Source organism: Erinaceus europaeus, chromosome 2 (genome assembly GCF_950295315.1).
Source record: "Erinaceus europaeus chromosome 2, mEriEur2.1, whole genome shotgun sequence".
Taxonomy (NCBI): domain Eukaryota; kingdom Metazoa; phylum Chordata; class Mammalia; order Eulipotyphla; family Erinaceidae; genus Erinaceus; species Erinaceus europaeus.
Genome location: NC_080163.1, coordinates 107,290,744 through 107,308,115, shown reverse-complemented (window position 1 = coordinate 107,308,115; position 17,372 = coordinate 107,290,744). Strand labels below are relative to the sequence as shown.

The following is a 17,372-nucleotide window of genomic DNA, read 5'->3' as shown; positions in this document are numbered from 1 at the left end:
CCAAAAACCTAGTACTTTACCTTTATAAATCTACTTTTTTAAAAGTTAAAATTAAATGAGTTCCAGAAGAACTTCCAGCACTTAGGACAATTTAGGGACTGCAATAACAAGTCCAAGTGCAAAAGCTGAACAACCCCCTCCTCTCACCCCTAGAAGCATCTTTTACAAAACTCTGTGCAAGTCCCTTGTTGGTAGTGATTTTAGGGGGGAAAATCCTCTTGGCCAACCCTTTGTCCTATTTGCAGGGAACAGCTGGACTTCAGTTCTGTGCCTAGCCCAGAGATAACACAGCCACTTGCACTGAGCCAATCTCTCACTGCAGTGCTTCAGGAATCCGCAGTGTCACTCTTCTGCCTTGTTCTCTGCAAAGTGAAGTCATAGGGAAGGCTCCTCTGCCAACCTGACTTCTCACCCCCTGCCCAGAATCCTTTGTGAACTGAGATGACTCATCGCTCCAAGAAAAGCTACAGCCTCTATTTGTCTGCAGAGGCACCTTTGTCTGTGTAATGCAGACTCTGGGCTGGGAGGTGGGAGTGGGACATGGACCCCAGGCCCAGGGCTGCGAGGGCCACCTCCTTCTCCCCAGGAGGGGTCCCCTAGGCATGCATTAAGCACCAAATCATAATTCTGCTCATCACAAAAACAGGAAAAAGAACACATACATCCAGCTGCTTGAAGAAAACACGCACATACAGACACATTAACATTGAACTAGCGTCAGATACTCACCAGTCCGTAATTATAAACCTGACACATTCCCTCTCCCTCTCCACTCCCTCCCCCACTTCCCCACCCCTGCTCTCTCAAGGCTGGCTTTTCATTGTGATAATGGAATGACGATATCTCTCCCCTCTCATATGTAGTAACAGGCAGCTCTAGGGCACACGGGATCAGAGTGGAGCTGCAACAAGCTATTTGTCATAAATTCCAGTTGCTGTGCATGTGTGTGCAAGCCCGGGGCTCCTGAGTCCTGAATGTCTCCCATAGGCTCTCAGCAGCCCCGCCAACCCGTGCAGCCCATGCTGCCATGGAGAGAGGCAGCATTAGAAATGAGGTCACTATGTCAGGAACTCATTCTCAGCATGAGCTCTCCCTGGCATCACTGCAGTTGCACGGAGTGCTGGGATTCAGAGGGGATTGCACAACACTTCTCCATCTTTAGGTTTTATTGCTGTTTTGTTTAATTTCTGTGTCTGGAATTGTTCAGGCATGAAAATCAATAGCATCTCAGTATAGAAATGTCTTTTGCACTGCGCTATATGCCCAAAGGCACATTTAACTATCCCCCCATAAGTCACGTCCCTGCATTTATATTTGCGCGCGCGCGCGCGCACACACACACACACACACACACACACATCGACATATATATATATATATATATATATATACATACACAGGGAACATCAAGACAATCCTATATCTCTGTTCTAGTCCAGAAAACAACACGTAAACATCTCCAAAGGAGAAAGAGACAGAATCAGGGAGAAAAGGGAAGAATGGTAGAAATGCCAGCAACACACTCAAACGAATAATTAAGAAACTATTTTGTTGCATTCATAAGCACAGTGCCCAAATGAAATAACAGAAACAGGCACCTCTCAATGTTTCCACCTTAGGACCCAAACAGACACCACCAGGCTAGTCTATATACCAAAATGAAATTGATTTGGGAAGCAGAGGATGTGTCCAACCAATGCTCCCACTTTTTCATGAATCCAGTTGCTCAGCTACAATAAGCACAAAGCTGGGAGGCATGGATACATAATGAATCATTCATTGATAACATCGCGGCTCTCTTCATGAGGAGGGACCCAGAATCCTACCCTCCCTGGACTCCTGTGCTATTTGTAGCCTACCCTCAGGAACCTCGTCCCTCCATACTCAGGACCCATTTCAGTCACCAAACACGTCTGGAGAAGGCACTCCCTCGAGTTCAGTTCACACTGACTTCTCTCTGAACTCCATGTAGCGATGCCCATTCTGTCCTTGAGAGCTACAAAGAAAATGTCTAAACCTCTTCCGCCTGGTAACTCATCCAACAGCTAAATAATAACCTGGTCCCCAAATTCCAAGTCATCTCTTCTCTACTTGCCTATAGCTTAGGACAATTCACAAGCATGCACTCTACACATTTATATATTGACTGACAGGTACATTTTGGACTTGAACACGAAACAAAATGTCTTCAGTTCCTCTGGTTGGATACTTTCCCAAATCCTCCTCCCTTTCGGTTTATGGCCTGCACACACCTATTTAGGCACACGCATTCCCTTTATATAAATGAAGAAAGCTAGGTGCTTGAGATGGGTTCACCCCATGCTACCACCATTATCCTTGTTCTCAAATACATATGGTCTAAACTGTTCCATCCTTTACAGAAAACAGTATGGAGGCGCCTCAAAAAATTAAAAATAAATCTACCAAGTGGGGACCAGCGTGTTAACACCCAGTTAAGCAGTTAAGCCCACATATTACCAAGCTTGAGGACCTGGGTTTGAGCCCCCACTCCTTACCTGCAGGGCATCTGCTTCACAAATGGTAAAGCAGGTCAGGAGGTGTCTATCTTGCTCTCCCCATCCTCTCTCAATTTCTCTCTGTCCTATCTAATAAAATTAGATGAAGAAAAAAAGGGGAGGGGGACGTGGTCTCCGAGAACGGTGGATTTGAAGTGCAAGCACCAAGTCCCAGTGATAACCCTGGTAGCAATAAATAATAATAATAATAAATACACAAATAAATAAAATCTACTGGGCCAGGTGTAAAGCACCTCATTGAGTACACATAATTTGCACAAGGATCCAGGTTCAAGGTCCCTGTCCCCACCTTCAGGGGGAAGTTCACAAGCAGTAACAGTGCTGTAGGTGTCTCTTTTTCCCTCTCCTAATTTCTATCCTACCAAATTAAAAAATAATAAATAAGGGGCTGGGTGGTGGTGCACCTGGTTGAGCACACATGTTACAGTGCGCAAGGACCCAGGTTTGAGTTTCTGGTCCCCACCTACAGGGAGATGCTGCATAAGTGGTGAAGCAGGGCTGCATGGGTCTCTCTGTCTCTCTTCTTCTCTACCCATCCCCCCTTCATACTTGATTTCTGGCTATCTCTATCCAATAACTAAAGATAAAAAGATTACAAAAAATAAATAATAAATAAACAGTAAAAAATAAATCTAGGGTGTAAGAGATAAAATAATGGCTATTCAATGAGACTCATGTCTGAGGTCTTCGATTCAATCCTCCACACTGCCAGAGCTAAGCAATTCTCTGGTATTAAAAAAAGTATACATAAGTCTACTCTATGATACAGTAATTCCTCTCCCATTGAAGAACACAAAAACGTGTCAAAGAGACATATTAGCACCTATGTTCATTACTGTGCTATTTGCAATAGGCAAGATACAAAAATGACCCAGCTGCCCTAAGAACAGATGAGTGGGTTAAGAAGACGTGATATATATATATATATATATATATATATATATAGAGAGAGAGAGAGAGAGAGAGAAAGAGAGAGAGAGAGACAGAGACAGAGAGAGAGGGAGAGAGAGAAATAATAATTTTTTAAAAACCCAGTCTTTTGGATATTACTATGGATGGAACTAGCAGACATTATGCTGTGAAGTAAGTAAGAAGAAGGGTAATTACTGGATAATCTCGCTCATATATGGGATATAAACAAATCAAAGGAACAGACAAAACCAAGTAAAAACAAATCCTTGGAATCTGACCGCCAAACTGATGTCACTGAAGGGGAAATCAAAAGGAACTGTAATGATGGAAGAGGTCTAATGACAGGTGGTCAAGCGCAGGTGACACTTAGGTGGCAGACATGATATGGTAAGACACACCATGAAGAAGTGTAACATATACCTCTAGAGCATGCAAATTTAAAGACATTAACTCAATAAAATAGTTTAAATAGTAAAAGAAACAAATAATTGCAATGATGTTGCTGCATAACAAATGTGAAGGGGGACGGTTGGTAGCAGAGGGGTTAAGTACACATGGCACAAAGCATAAGGACTAGTGTAGGGATCCCGGTTCGAGCCTCTGGCTCCGCACCTGCATGTCCACCTGGGGGGGTGCATCACAGGTGGTGAAGCAGAAGCAGGTGTTTATCTCCTCCCCCCCCCCGTCTTCCCCTCCTCTCTCAATTTCTCTCTGTCGTATCCAACAACAACATCAATAACAGCAACAAAAATAACAACAACAACAACGATAAACAACAAGGGCAACAAAAGAGAAAAAATAGCCTCCAGGAGCAGTGGATTCATAGTGTAGGCACTAAGACTCAGCAATAACCCTGGAGGCAAAAAAAAACAACAGTGTTAAAATGTAAACCTAAATCGTTATTTCATAGTGTCCATGAAAGCTCTAGAAAGCTCACTGAACTTGCACTTAATAATCAAAATCTCAAATTTCTTCTATGACAAAGAGAAGCTAAAAATGTGTGGACAGAGGAAAAGCCAAATACCCAAAGAGCTGGTAAATTACAAATAAAATGTATTCAATTTTTCTAACATTAACCTGTGTGTTTCCATCTATATATGAGCTTATAAAACCCATATCTCATTCAAGTTTTCAAAGAACCTCACAGAGTTGTGAGTGTTGTCATTATCTCCAGTTTAAAAAGAAATCAACTGGGACCTGGACCCCACCAGACTAGAGGAAGCCTTGATGCTATAGTATTTTTCTCCTCTCTCTCTCGGCCTCTCTCTCCTTCTATGTGAAAAAGTCACATTCTGGAGGGGTGAAGCCCCAGTGATGACAGAGAGGAAGGGGGTAAGGGATAGTGGGAGGGAGACTGATAGATATTAGCTGCTTTCCTCAAGTTCCCAAAGCTGGGAAGTGACATAGCAGGACTTGAACTTGGGCCAAGAGGTAACGTGTAACCACCACACATACTACCTCTAGGTTATGAGAAATCAATCACTACCTCACTCTCAATGTAGAACAACAATGGTAGAAACTGCCCTACTCTCTGAAGGGAGGCTGGGTCAACATGCTTTGCCACTCAAGGAAGACTGGTCCTGAAATGAGTGCAGCCCAGAATGTTCCTAGCTATGACCATGGACTGCAAGCTCAGACTGACAGGGATACAGAGGTTACACCTCCTGTGTTAAATATGAACAGACATGGGTCCTAGGTCTGACCAATGAAGTTTACAGTTAATGGTATTTACATACTCTTCCTGTATTCAGGCACTTCTCGCTGCCCTGATCCAGCTTTCTAGTCCTATTCCTAACTCTGACACCATCTTCCCAGACAATACTTTCAGCCCACTTGCATGTGAGCTGTCATGCTTGGGCAAAAATTAGTAAAATCGTGGGCCACTTGGAATATACCTAAAATAAGCTTCCTAGCTTCTTCCAAATTGAAGACCCCAAATGTCATCTGCTATATTCTTACCTGTAGGTTCCTGCTTACTAAACAATTTGTTCTGCTTTATATCTTAGTGTTCTTCAGCCACCGAGTTGCAGATGCTACCATGATGCCAACCTGACTTCCCTGGGCAGACAACCTAACCCAGAGCCCTGCCCCACTAGAGAAAGATAAAAACAGGCTGGGAGTATGGATCTACCTGTCCAGCAGAGAAGCAATTACAGAAGCTAGACCTTCCTTCCACCTTCTGCACCCCCTAAAGATTTTTGGTCTATACTCCCGGAGGGAAAAAGAACAGGGAACCTTCCAATGGAGGGGATGGAGTACAGAACTCTGATGGTGGGAACTGTATGGGGTTGTATCCCTCTTATCCCACCATCTTGTCAATCATTATTAAATCATGAATAAAAATTTCACTAGAAATAGAATTTTGCAAATAAATAAATATGCCTATATCTCAAAATATACATTTAAATAAAATAATTAATTTCATTAGCAACTATGAAGTTCACAGATTGGTTCACTGCAACAGAACCTGCCTTTGCACAATTCTGCCACCTCTAGTGGACTTAATCCTGGATGACCCCTGGCCTCAGCCAGTAGACTTATTGAAGGACCATGGAGAGTTGTCTAATTATCCATCCAAATCCACTGTCGCAAGTCCATTTTGTTGCCCTACAATAACTAGATGAGTTTTCATGATGGATACCCACTAGCCTCAACTAAGAAATAAAACTGAGGAAGGTTGGTGTATTGCACCAAAGTAAAAGACTCTGGGGTGGGGGTGGGGAAGTTTTCAGGTCCTGGAACATGATGGCAGAAGAGGACCTGGGGTGGTGGGGGTAGGAAGCTAGATTGTTATGTGGAAAACTGAGAAATGGTACCCATGTACAAACTATTGTATTTTACTGTCTACGGTAAACCATTAATTCCCCCAGTTAAAAAAAATATTTTTTAAAAAAGTGAGGAAGGCATGCTGCTGTTCTGGATACCCAGCTCTGATGAAGGAAGCAAGCCCAAAAATCAGTTGCACACCCAATTAGCAGCCCTCCTCCTCCCTTGGAGCCTCTTGCTCTTTTTCATAACAGCTTTGGTGTTACAGTAAAGATTTACAAACATCATATAGAATATTGCTGAGGTGATGCGCTCATTTGATTAGGTGTGGGCAGAGGTTGTTCCTGGCACTTGACAGGTTCTGTGGCTGAAGATTAAATAGTCACACCACACAGTGACATAATCATGCAGGTTTTTTGAAAAAAAAAATGCCGTGATGCCTCTCTCCACCATCACTGGTCATAGCCATCAGGAATAAACATAATAAACCCTCTTGTGGGCCTCTAAAGGACCTTGCCCTCAATGTGGAACAACAATGGTAGAGATTGTCCTGCTTTTCGAAGGAAGGCTGGGTCAATATACTCTGCCACTCAAGAAAGACTGGTCCTGAAATCAGTGCAGCCTAGAATGTTCCTAGCTATGACCATGGAATGTGCCCTCAGACTAACAGGGATACAGAAGTTACACAGGCTCCTGCACTGAATATGGGCCTCAGATCAAGTCTGTGGGGTTTACAGTTAACAATATTTATAAACTTTCCCCATATTTGGGGGCTACTCTCTTCTCTGATCCAGCTTTCTAGTCCTATGTCCAACTATGACACCATCTCTCCAGACACTAACTTGGGTCCACCTGCATGTTAGCTGTCAGGCTAAGGCAAAAACTAGTAAAGTCATGATCCCCTTGGAATATACCTAAAATAGACCTACTGGCTTTTTCCAACATGGAGACCACAAATTTCATCTGCTATATTCTTGCTTTTAGGTTCCTGATTATTACATAATTTGTCTTGCTTTCTATCTTAATGTTTTTTCGGTTACCAAGTTGCACATGCTACCATGATGCCAGCCTGAATTTCCTGGGCAAATGACCTCACAGATGTATCCTGGAACCCCCTCTCCCCAGAGCCTTGCCATACAAGGGAAAAATAGGGACAGGCTAGGAGAATAGAATGACCTACTATGACCCTAATACCCATATTCAGTGGAGAAGCAATTACATAAGCTAGATCTCCCACCTTCTGCATCCCATAATGATCCTGCATTCATGCTCCCAATAGGAAAGCTTCCAAGGGAGGGGATGCAATATGAAACTCTGGGGGCGAGAACTGTGTGGAATTGTACCCCTCTTATACTATGGTCTTGTCAACATTTTTTATTTTCTAAATAAATTTTTAAAAAAGACCATCAGGAGCAGTGGGGTCATCATTTAGGCATCAAGCCCCAGCAATAACTCTGGCAGCAAAACAAATAAAATATATATATTTCAATCAATTAAAACTAGTTATTGCGACCTAATACATCCTCCAATCTGGATGAAATTTGGAACATAATATCCAAAGGTGTATATTATGCAGGGTTTGTATTGTCATGCACTGTTTAATGATGAGAATACAGTCCTGAAAAATTTGTGCTTGGAGACTTCATTATTGTGTAAGCATCACCATGTGTAATGACCTATGCCTAGACGGGACATCCTATTCCACAAATAAGCCATATGATTCAAGCCACTGAAGCCACATGCACATAAGTGATGTGATCCACTGTTCATCACAATGTTATTAAATGACACAGGACTCTATGGTTACATGAGTAGATGATGGGGTCTCAACTCTCAGGAGGTTTAGAATGTACTTGAAGAGATAAGAAAAGCACAAAGAACACAAGACAGTGTCTGACAAAGGGAAAGAATAGGTAACAGGTGCCCCTATGAATTCAAGAGAAAAGCAGTCAGGAGTGGCTTCCAGGGAAAGATATACTTGCCCTAGAATCTGGACAGATAAGAAAAAAAAAGAAAAGAAAAGAAAAGAAAAAGGACAGACCATATGTTAGAAAGGAAACTCCATGAGCAGAAGAACTTTACCGTGCATCACGTTTACAGATGTATTCCTGAATAGTACCTAGTCAGGGCAGGCGTTTAAAAATTATACGCTGGGGGAGGTTGGCAGTAGCGCAGCGGGTTAAGCGCAGGTGGCATGAAGTGCAAGGACCAGCTTAAGGATCCCGTTCAAGCCCCCAGCTCCCCACCTGCAGGGGAGTCACTTCACAGGTGGTGAAGCAAGTCTGCAGGTGTTTATCTTTCTCTCGCCCTCTCTGTCTTCCCCTCCTCTCTCCATTTCTCTCTGTCCTATCTAACAGCGACGACAATAATAATAACTACAACAACAATAAAAACAAGGGCAACAAAAGGGAAAATAAATTTTAAAAAACTCGTTTTATTAAAAAAAAATATGCGCTGGGGCAGGGGAAATAGCTCAGTAGTTATGCAAAAAGACTTTCATTCCAGAGGCTCCCAAGTCTCCGGTTCAATCTCCCATACTACCAAGTGCTAGAGCTGAGCAGTTCTCTCTCTATATATATGTTTCTTTCTCTCTGTATCTCTCTCATTAAAATAAAGCAAAATATATTTGAAAAGTACAAGACCTAATGGGGGTTGTATTGTTGTGTGGAAAAATGAGAAATGTTATGCATGTATAAACTACTGTATTTACCGCTGACTGTAAAACATGAATCCCCCAATAAAGAAATAAAAAAAATAAAGAAAAGATACAAGCTGAATGAGGGAATGAATAAATGAATGATCTGGAGAGATAAATATGAGTTAAGGTACAGAAGTAATGATGGGTGATAAGACAGGTCTGTCTAAGAGTTCATTCTGGGGAGCAGAGGGAGAAGAGGGAAAGAAGGGGGCTCCAGATCAGATTATTAACAGTTTAAAATAGATTTTACATGTTCTACCTGGGTGCCAGGCAGTGGTACATCCAGTTAAACACACATATCATCAGAATGCAAGGATCCTGGTTCAAGCCCCTACTCCCTGCCTGTAGGAAGGAAGCTTCATGAGAGGTGAAGCTGGCTTGCAGGTGTCTACCTTTCTCTCTCTTTTTTTCTCCCCTCCCCTCTCAATTTCTCTTTGTCTTGTCAAATAAAAATAGCAAAAAAAAAAAAAAAAAAGGACAAATGGCTGCCAGGAGCAGTGAATTCATAGTACTGGCACCAAGCCCCAGCAATAACCTTGGTGGCAAATAGATAAGTAAATAAATATTCAACCTTACCTTCTACTGGCAATGAACTGGCATTTGGTATAGCCATTAGAAAATCTCCTCCCTATGAATCATTACCATATATGAAACCTGAACCCTCCCAAATATGTATTTATAAATTAGAGGCAGTCAGTAGTGGAAAGATATTGGCAGTAAGGTCAGAGAACGTGTTCCCTGAGAGACTGACTTCTTTATCTCCCATCAGCACAGAAGTCAGTGAACCATCAGCACAGAAGTCAGTGAAGGCAAGACTGTCTTTCCTTTTATTTCTTTTTTTAAGATAATTTATTTATTTATTCCCTTTTGTTGCCCTTGTTGTTTTTTGTTGTAGTTATTGTTGTTGATGTCATCATTGTTGGATAGGACAGAGAAAAATGGAGAGAGGAGGGGAAGACAGAGAGGGGGAGAGAAAGACACCTGCAGACCTGCTTCACCGCTTGTGAATCGACTCTCCTGAAGGTGGGGAGCCGGGGGCTCAAACTGGGATCCTTATGCTGGTCCTCACTCTTTGTGCCATGTGCGCTTAACCCACTGCCTTACCGCCCAACTCCTTGTCTTTCCTTTTATGTCAATAGGGTAGGGAAAAAAAATCCTAGACTATAGCAATCCAGTATAGTTTGATCAACAAACTTCGATTGAATACAATGTTTAAGACATGGCATTGTTCCTGAGGTTGGTATGAAGAGGTTTCTAGCAAAGATTTTCATTGGCTTATTAATCATTCAAGGAGAGAAAGGTATCAGGAAAAGAAAGAAAGACAACGACTGCTTCTGATATACTGGGGGGTGGGGTGGTCCAGGAAGCAACATGGAACTGGCAGTGCTGCAGGCAGGAAGTAGCCTTTGAGCAGGGCCAGTACAGAGAAAATGGTGGACAAGAGGAGAAAATAGTGGAGAAGAGATGGAAAGTCTTTCCAAGCAGGAAAGTTGTGTGTGGTGAGAAGGCATGGATTCATGAAAACACTATTTATTGGAGAATGGTCAGTGGTCTAGCCTGACTGGGATGGGAGGAGTTTCTGAGGGGGCCAGAAGAGATTAAAACTATTTAGTCAGGCTGAAATAGGATGCTGGAAAAAGCTAGGAAGGGCTGGGCGGTTGAACACACACATTACCATGCACAAGGGCCACTCTCCATCTGCAGAAGGGAAGCTTCACAAATTATGTCTTTCTCTTTCCATTTCTATCATCTTTCCTTCTCCTCTCAATTTCTCTCTGTTATATTAAAAAAAAAAAAAAGAAGAAAGAAAGAGAGAAAAAGGGGAAAAATGGCTGCTGGGAGTGATGGGTTTATAGTGCCAGCACTGAGTACCAGTGTAGGACTTGTGGTAATAAAAACAAATAAATAAAAAAAATAATAAAATAAACCTAGAAGAAATAAAAGAAAGGGAGACATATTAATGGCAAAGTACAGGATTTACAGGTGTGAAGCCCCAGGCTTAATACACAGAATTCCCATGCCAGTGGATGATCTGGCCTAGAAGAAAGGAAGAAAGAAAAGGAAGGAAGGAAGAGAGAGAGGAGGGGGAAAGAAAGTGAGAGAGAGGGAGAGAGAGAATGGGAAAGAAAGAAGGAAAGAAAGAAAGGAAGGGAGGAAAGAAGAAAGAGAAAGAAAGAAAGAGAGAAAGAAAGAGAGAAAGAAAGAAAGAAAGAAAGAAAGAAAGAAAGAAGGAAAGAAAGAAAGAGAGAGAGATTTTAAAGGCCATGACATTGGACCGGGTGGTGGTAGTACACCGGTTGAGTGTTTATATTACAATGTGTAAGGACCGGGGTTCAAGTCCCCAGTCCCCACTGGCAGAGGGAAGGCTTCACAAGTGGTGAGGCAGTGCTGTAGGTTTCCCTCTGTCTCTTTCCCTGTCTCCTCTTTCTCTCAATTTCTGGCTGTCTCCATTTAATAAATAAATAAAGATAATAAATTTTTTAAAAAAGAGCATTATGTTGTAAGAGAAAGACACTAAAGTTTCTTATAAAGACACGATGCTATGGATGCTGAATGTGTAGGTTACTTCGGCAAGAGGGGATAGGCCACATCCAAAAAGAGAAGATAATTCCTAAATAAGAAAAAAGGTTCATTGTGAGAGACATAACAAGATATAAAAAGAGTCTAAACAGGGCAGGAAAGGCATTGAGATATGACAGGCACTCTTCTTGCTCACAGACTGCCCCAAATTTTCAGTGTGGAATTCTGGGATGTTATTAGATACTCTCCTAGAGGTATCACAAGCACCCAACACTACTCTCTCAGAGTTGATTCCAAAGACTGAGCTATGGTGACCATCTGACATTGGAGTAGTGAGCATCTTGGGTGGAAATAATATCAATAGTTCAAACAAGAAATAAAGGGACAAGGAAAGCTTCACTAAACAGAAATCCCTGGCTACCAGTAACAGATCAGATTTGCCTGGTTGCATAAAGGATAATAAAAAACAGCCAGGCAGTGGGACAACTAACAGAAGACACACATTACTACTTGCATGGGGTTTAAGACTCTGGTCCCCACCTGTGGGATGGAGAAGGTGGAGTTTCATAAGTGGTGTAACAATGATGAAAAAAAAAAAAAGAAATAAAGAATTCAACTCAGGCAGCCTGCATTGTTCCCAGCTGCGGCCAAGAGCTTTGAGCTCAGACCAATTGGGACAGGCTCTTGTGCTAAATATATGTAGGCTATGCATCAGTTGGATGGAAGCAAAAGGTTAATTTTTTTTCATAATTTTTTTCTCAAGAATGGGAGCTATTCTCTGCCCTTATCCAGCTTTCTAGCCCATTTCTCTCCTCTGACACCATTTTCTCAGACAATATTTTTATCCAGCTTCATGTTAGCTATTAAACTCAAGCAAAAACTACCATTGTCATGGGTCCCTAGAAACATGCCTAAAATAGACTTTCTAGCTTCCTTTCACCCTAAGATCCCTAATAGCAACTTCTCTGCTTCTACTTTCTGGTTTCTGTTCATTAACCATTTTGTCTCACTTTATATCCTGCTACTTTCCAGACACCAAGTTGCAGACACTATCAAGATTTCATCCTGACTTTCCTGGGCAGACAACCTCACCAATGTGTTGTGGAACCTCACCTCTCCAGATTCCTACCCCACTAGGGAAAGACAGAAACAGACTGGGGGTATGGATCAAACTGCCAATGCCCATGTCCAGCAGAGAAGCAATTACAGAAGCCAGAACTCCCACCTTCTGCACCTTCAAAATAATTTTGATCCATACAACCAGAGAAATGCTAGGAGGAAGAAGATAAGAGGGCTCTGAACTCTAGTTCTCTTAGGACCCAGAGAGAGAGAGAGAGAAGAAAAAAGGGAGGGAAATTTGGATGTAATAATAGGGTTATGTGTGGCTTGGAAGGGAAGAGAGGACTGGACCTAGAAGAAAAAGGGGGCAATTATGTACAAATGTAGGCAGATGTACAGATGACAGCCCATGTTTGCAACCTTAGGAGAACTGCTTACAATGGAGGGATTGGGGATTCAGAACTCTGGTGGTGGGAATGATGTGGAATTGTACCCTGGTTGACATGTAATTTTGTAAATCAATATTAAATCACTAATACAATTTTTTTAAAAAAAGGAATTAAACTCAGCAGCTTCTCCAAAAGGAGTTTGGGTAAGACAGTACTAAGAAGGTGGATATCCAACTATGCTATGATCTAAATGATTTTTCTACCCTCCATTCTACTAATCAGTGTGCAAAGAAGACAAGGAAGGAAAAGGTAAGAGTAAAGAGAGAAAAGGTGTGAACTTCTGAGTTTCCACTAAAAAAAAATCTATCAAGAAATTTGATGCTTTAATTAAGAAAACTATGGGAGAGCATAGGAAAATGAGACACTTCTCCATTATGTTTTATTATAATAATCTCTTATTCATTTCCAACCCATTGGATGAAAACAGACTTGAATATATTGCAGATTTTTTGTATTAGTGATTTAATATTGAGTTATAAAATTACAAGATAACAGGGGTACAGCTCTGTACTGGTCCCACCACCAAAATTCTGGATCCCCAATCCCCCCATTGCAAGCTACAGCAGTTCTCCTAAGGTTGCAGATATGGGTTAACTATCATTTCTACAACCACATGTCTATATTTGTACATATTTGGCCTTTTCTTGGAGGGGAGGCATCTTCTCTTCCTTTCCAACTCACACATACGCCTATTATCATATACAAATGTTTCTTTCTTTTTCCTCCTCTCTCTCTAGCTCCTTGTGGAGTCGGAGTTCAGAGCCCTCTAGTCAGCTTCTCCTTATCAATTCTCCACCATTGGAGTATAGGTTAAAAATCAATCTGTGGAGGTGCAGAAGGTGAGAGTTCTGACTTCTGTAACTACTTCTCCAGTGGACATGGGCATTGGCACATCAAGCAATACCTTCAGCCTGTTTCTATCTTTCCCTAGTGGGGCACGGCTCTGAAATGGTGAGATTCCAAGACACATTGGTGCAGCTGTCAATTGCAGGCATTTTTAATTTAATTATTTGTATGAGGGAAATGACAAAAGAGAGAATCAGAACATCATTCTGGCACATGTGCAGTTGGGATCTCATGTTTGAGAGTCCAATGCTTTAGCTACTTCACTACTCCCAGGTCACAAGACATGCTTTTTAAAAATCAATCAATCAATCATCTCTCTATATATTTATTTATTTTTAATTTCTTTATTGGGGAGTTAATGTTTTACATTTGAAAGTAAATACAATAGTTTGTACATGCATAACATTTCCCAGTATATTTATTTTTTTAGAGCACTACTCAGCTCTGGCTTATAGTGATATGGGGGACTGAACCTGGAACCTCTGATCCTTCAGGCATGAAAGCTTTTTGCATAACCATTATGCTATCTCCCCTGCCCTGCAGAATTTAAAAAAAATTTTTACTTATTTATTTTCATGAGAGAGAGAGATACAGACAGACAAGACCACTTCTTAGCTCTGGCTTGTAGTGGTGTAAGGGACTGAATCTGGGACCCAAAGTTTGGTGCACTAACTCTGCACTATTTTATTTTCTTTTTTAAATTAATTATTGGATAGTGACAGAGAGAAATGAGAGGGAGAGATAGATAGAGAGATAGACAGACACCTGAAGCCCTGCTTCACAACTTGGAAGCTTTCCCCTACAGGTGGAGACCAGGGGCTTAAACCTGGGTCCTTGCATACTGTAATGTGAGTGCTTAACCAGTTGCACTACTGTCTGGACTCTAGTACTATTTTCTTTATTTTTTTTGCCTCCAGGGTTATCGCTGGGGTTCAGTGCCTGCACTACAATCCACGGCTCCTGGAAGCCATTTTCCCCATTTTTGTTGCCCTTGTTGTTGTTATTGCTATTGCTGTTGTTGGATAGGACAGAGAGAAATCAAGAGAGGAAGGGAAAACAGTCTCAGAGGGAGACAGAAAGATAGACACCTACAGACTTGCTTCACCGCTTGTGGAGTGAGCACCCTGCAGGTGGGGGGCTGGGGGGTGGAACCAGCGTCCTTGCACTTCGCACCATGTGTGCTTAACCCGCTGTGCTTGTCCACCCCCTCCCTCTAGTAGTATTTTCTTGATCCTATATCAGGCATTTTTACTTGGCATTTTCACCTATAGAAGATTACAATGCTAGACCATCACCCAAAGAAGCTGTAATGAGTAAGGGGAGAAAGAATTGTATTTTTAAATCGCCATGATGTTCATGCAACGTAGAATGATGTGTCTCCCCCCCTACACACACCTTTTTCTCCCCCCCCCTTCTTGACCGGTTTTCCCCATTCAGATAGAGACAGAGGGAGAGAAAAGAGGAAAGACAGAGAGAGAAACAGCACAGTATCAGAATTTCCTCCAGTTCAAAACTGGGCCACAAGTATGGCAGGGCACAAACTCTACTGCATGAGGTATCTTTGGGCCCTTTGTGACAGACTCTAATACATCCCTTTTGGGACTGATCACGACTTTGTCTAAATTGTTTACACTGACTATCTGATATGACTTTTCAAAATATACAACTGAACTACTCTCTGGGAAGTGGATCCAGATGCTTATCTTGAGGTTGTATAAATTTGCAGTATAGGGCCTCAACCGCTGCAGGCAAAGATGCCTTCAATTGGAGAAGCAATGGAAAATACACCTGCAAGTGGTATTTCCCAATTAGTTTTCAAAGTTATCAACGGTATTTCTGTGGCTTTAAAGACAAACCATGATTGGGTCCAATAGCTCTTTCAGCTGGAATTAGTTATAAGGTCAAAGAGCTGAAAAACTGAATTACTTTATCACTAGCTTATTTAATTATGGCTAAGTTACCCTTGCTGTGGGCTACATTCCTCCTCTGTAAGATGGAAGTGGGGTGGGGAAGAAACCTTGCAAACATTGCCAAATTTTTTAAAAAGAGACGATAGAACTGACCTCACAGTGCTTCCAATTAGACGAGGAATGAAAAGTAAGTGATACAAAAAGAAGATATCACAATACTTCCTCCCACACACACCAAAACAGGAAGAAGAGGCAGGGTGGTGGTTGGGGATAGGAGTAGGAATAAGTACTGTAAACTATAGCCAGATAAACTGTAAAAGAATGAAGTACTGCTCAAGCATTTCCATTGCAAAGGTAAACTTGGTAGCCCTCAGTTACTTTTGCATTTCTAAAAGCCCTGGTAGAATTCCTTTATTATTATTTTTGATTGCCACCAGGGTTATTGCTGGAGCTTGATTCCCGCATAATGAATCCACTACTCTTAGTGGTCATTAATTTTTTTTTATTTGATAGGATAAAGTGAAATTGAGAGGGGAGGGAGAGAAGATGGAAAGGGGAGGGGAGGGGAAGGGAGGGGAAGGGAGGGAAGAGGAGGGGAAGGGAGGGGAGAGAAGAATGGGAAGACAGCATAACTGAAGCTCTCAGGTCCCAGGTTCAATCTCCAGCACCACTATAAATCGGAGCTGAGCACAGCTCTAGTCTCTGCATTTTTCTCCTTGTGTCTTTCTCATTAAAATAAATGAAATACTTTTCAAAAGACATTAAAACTATGTTCTATTCCTACAGTAAGAGCTTTTGTCATAAATTTGTATTGAATACTTTCCCTAAAAGAAGCAAATTAATATTACCACATGCTTCTTCTTTAGTCGGTTAATATGGTGGATTATGTGACTGGTTTTCAAATGCTGAATTAACCTTGTTGCTGGTCAACCCTACTCAGTCATGGCATGAATTCTTCCTATACATTGCTGGATTCAGTCTGCTAATATTTTACAGAGGGTTTTGTATGTGTGTTTATGAGTGACACTGATCTATCGTTTTCTTTTATTGTATCACCTTTATCTGGTTTTGGCATAAGGATAATTCTAGTTTCATAAAATGTTTCCAATTTTCTTTTTTTTTTAATTTTTAAAAAATATTTATTCCCTTTTGTTGTCCTTGCTGTTTTATTGTTGTAGTTATTATTGCTGTCGTTGGTGGATAGGACAGAAATGGAGAGAGGAGGGGAAGACAGAGAGGGGGAGAGAAAGAGAGACATCTGCAGAACTGCTTCACCGCTTGTGAAGTAACTCCCCTGCAGGTGGGAAGCTGGGGGCTTGATACAGGATCCTTACCCTGGTCTTTGCGTTTTGCACCACCTGTGCTTAACCTGCTGCGCTACTGCCTGACTCCCAAATCCTTCCTATTTTCTAGTTGAAACTTGAGTCTATTTTTTTCAAGATGCTTGGTTGAATCCCTTAGTGAAATCATCCACCTGGACCTGGAAATTTCATTTTCGTTTTTAAAATCTTTAACTACAGAGAGTCGGGCAGTGGCGCAGCGGGTTAAGTACATGTGGCACAAAGCGAAAGGACCAGCTTAAGGATCCCAGTTCAAGCCCCCCGGTTCCTCACCTGCAGGGGAGTCGCTTCACCTGCAGGGGAGTCGCTTCACAAGCAGTGCTGCAGGTCTGCAA

At 41.8% G+C, this 17,372-nt stretch overlaps 1 protein-coding gene across 5 annotated transcripts in view; it reads right to left on the bottom strand.

The window, feature by feature from the left end:
- The window catches only part of STOX2 (storkhead box 2), a 287,635-nt gene that overhangs the window by 38,738 nt on the left and 231,525 nt on the right, over nucleotides 1-17,372 (bottom strand). The gene's annotated exons all lie outside the window — the stretch shown is intronic.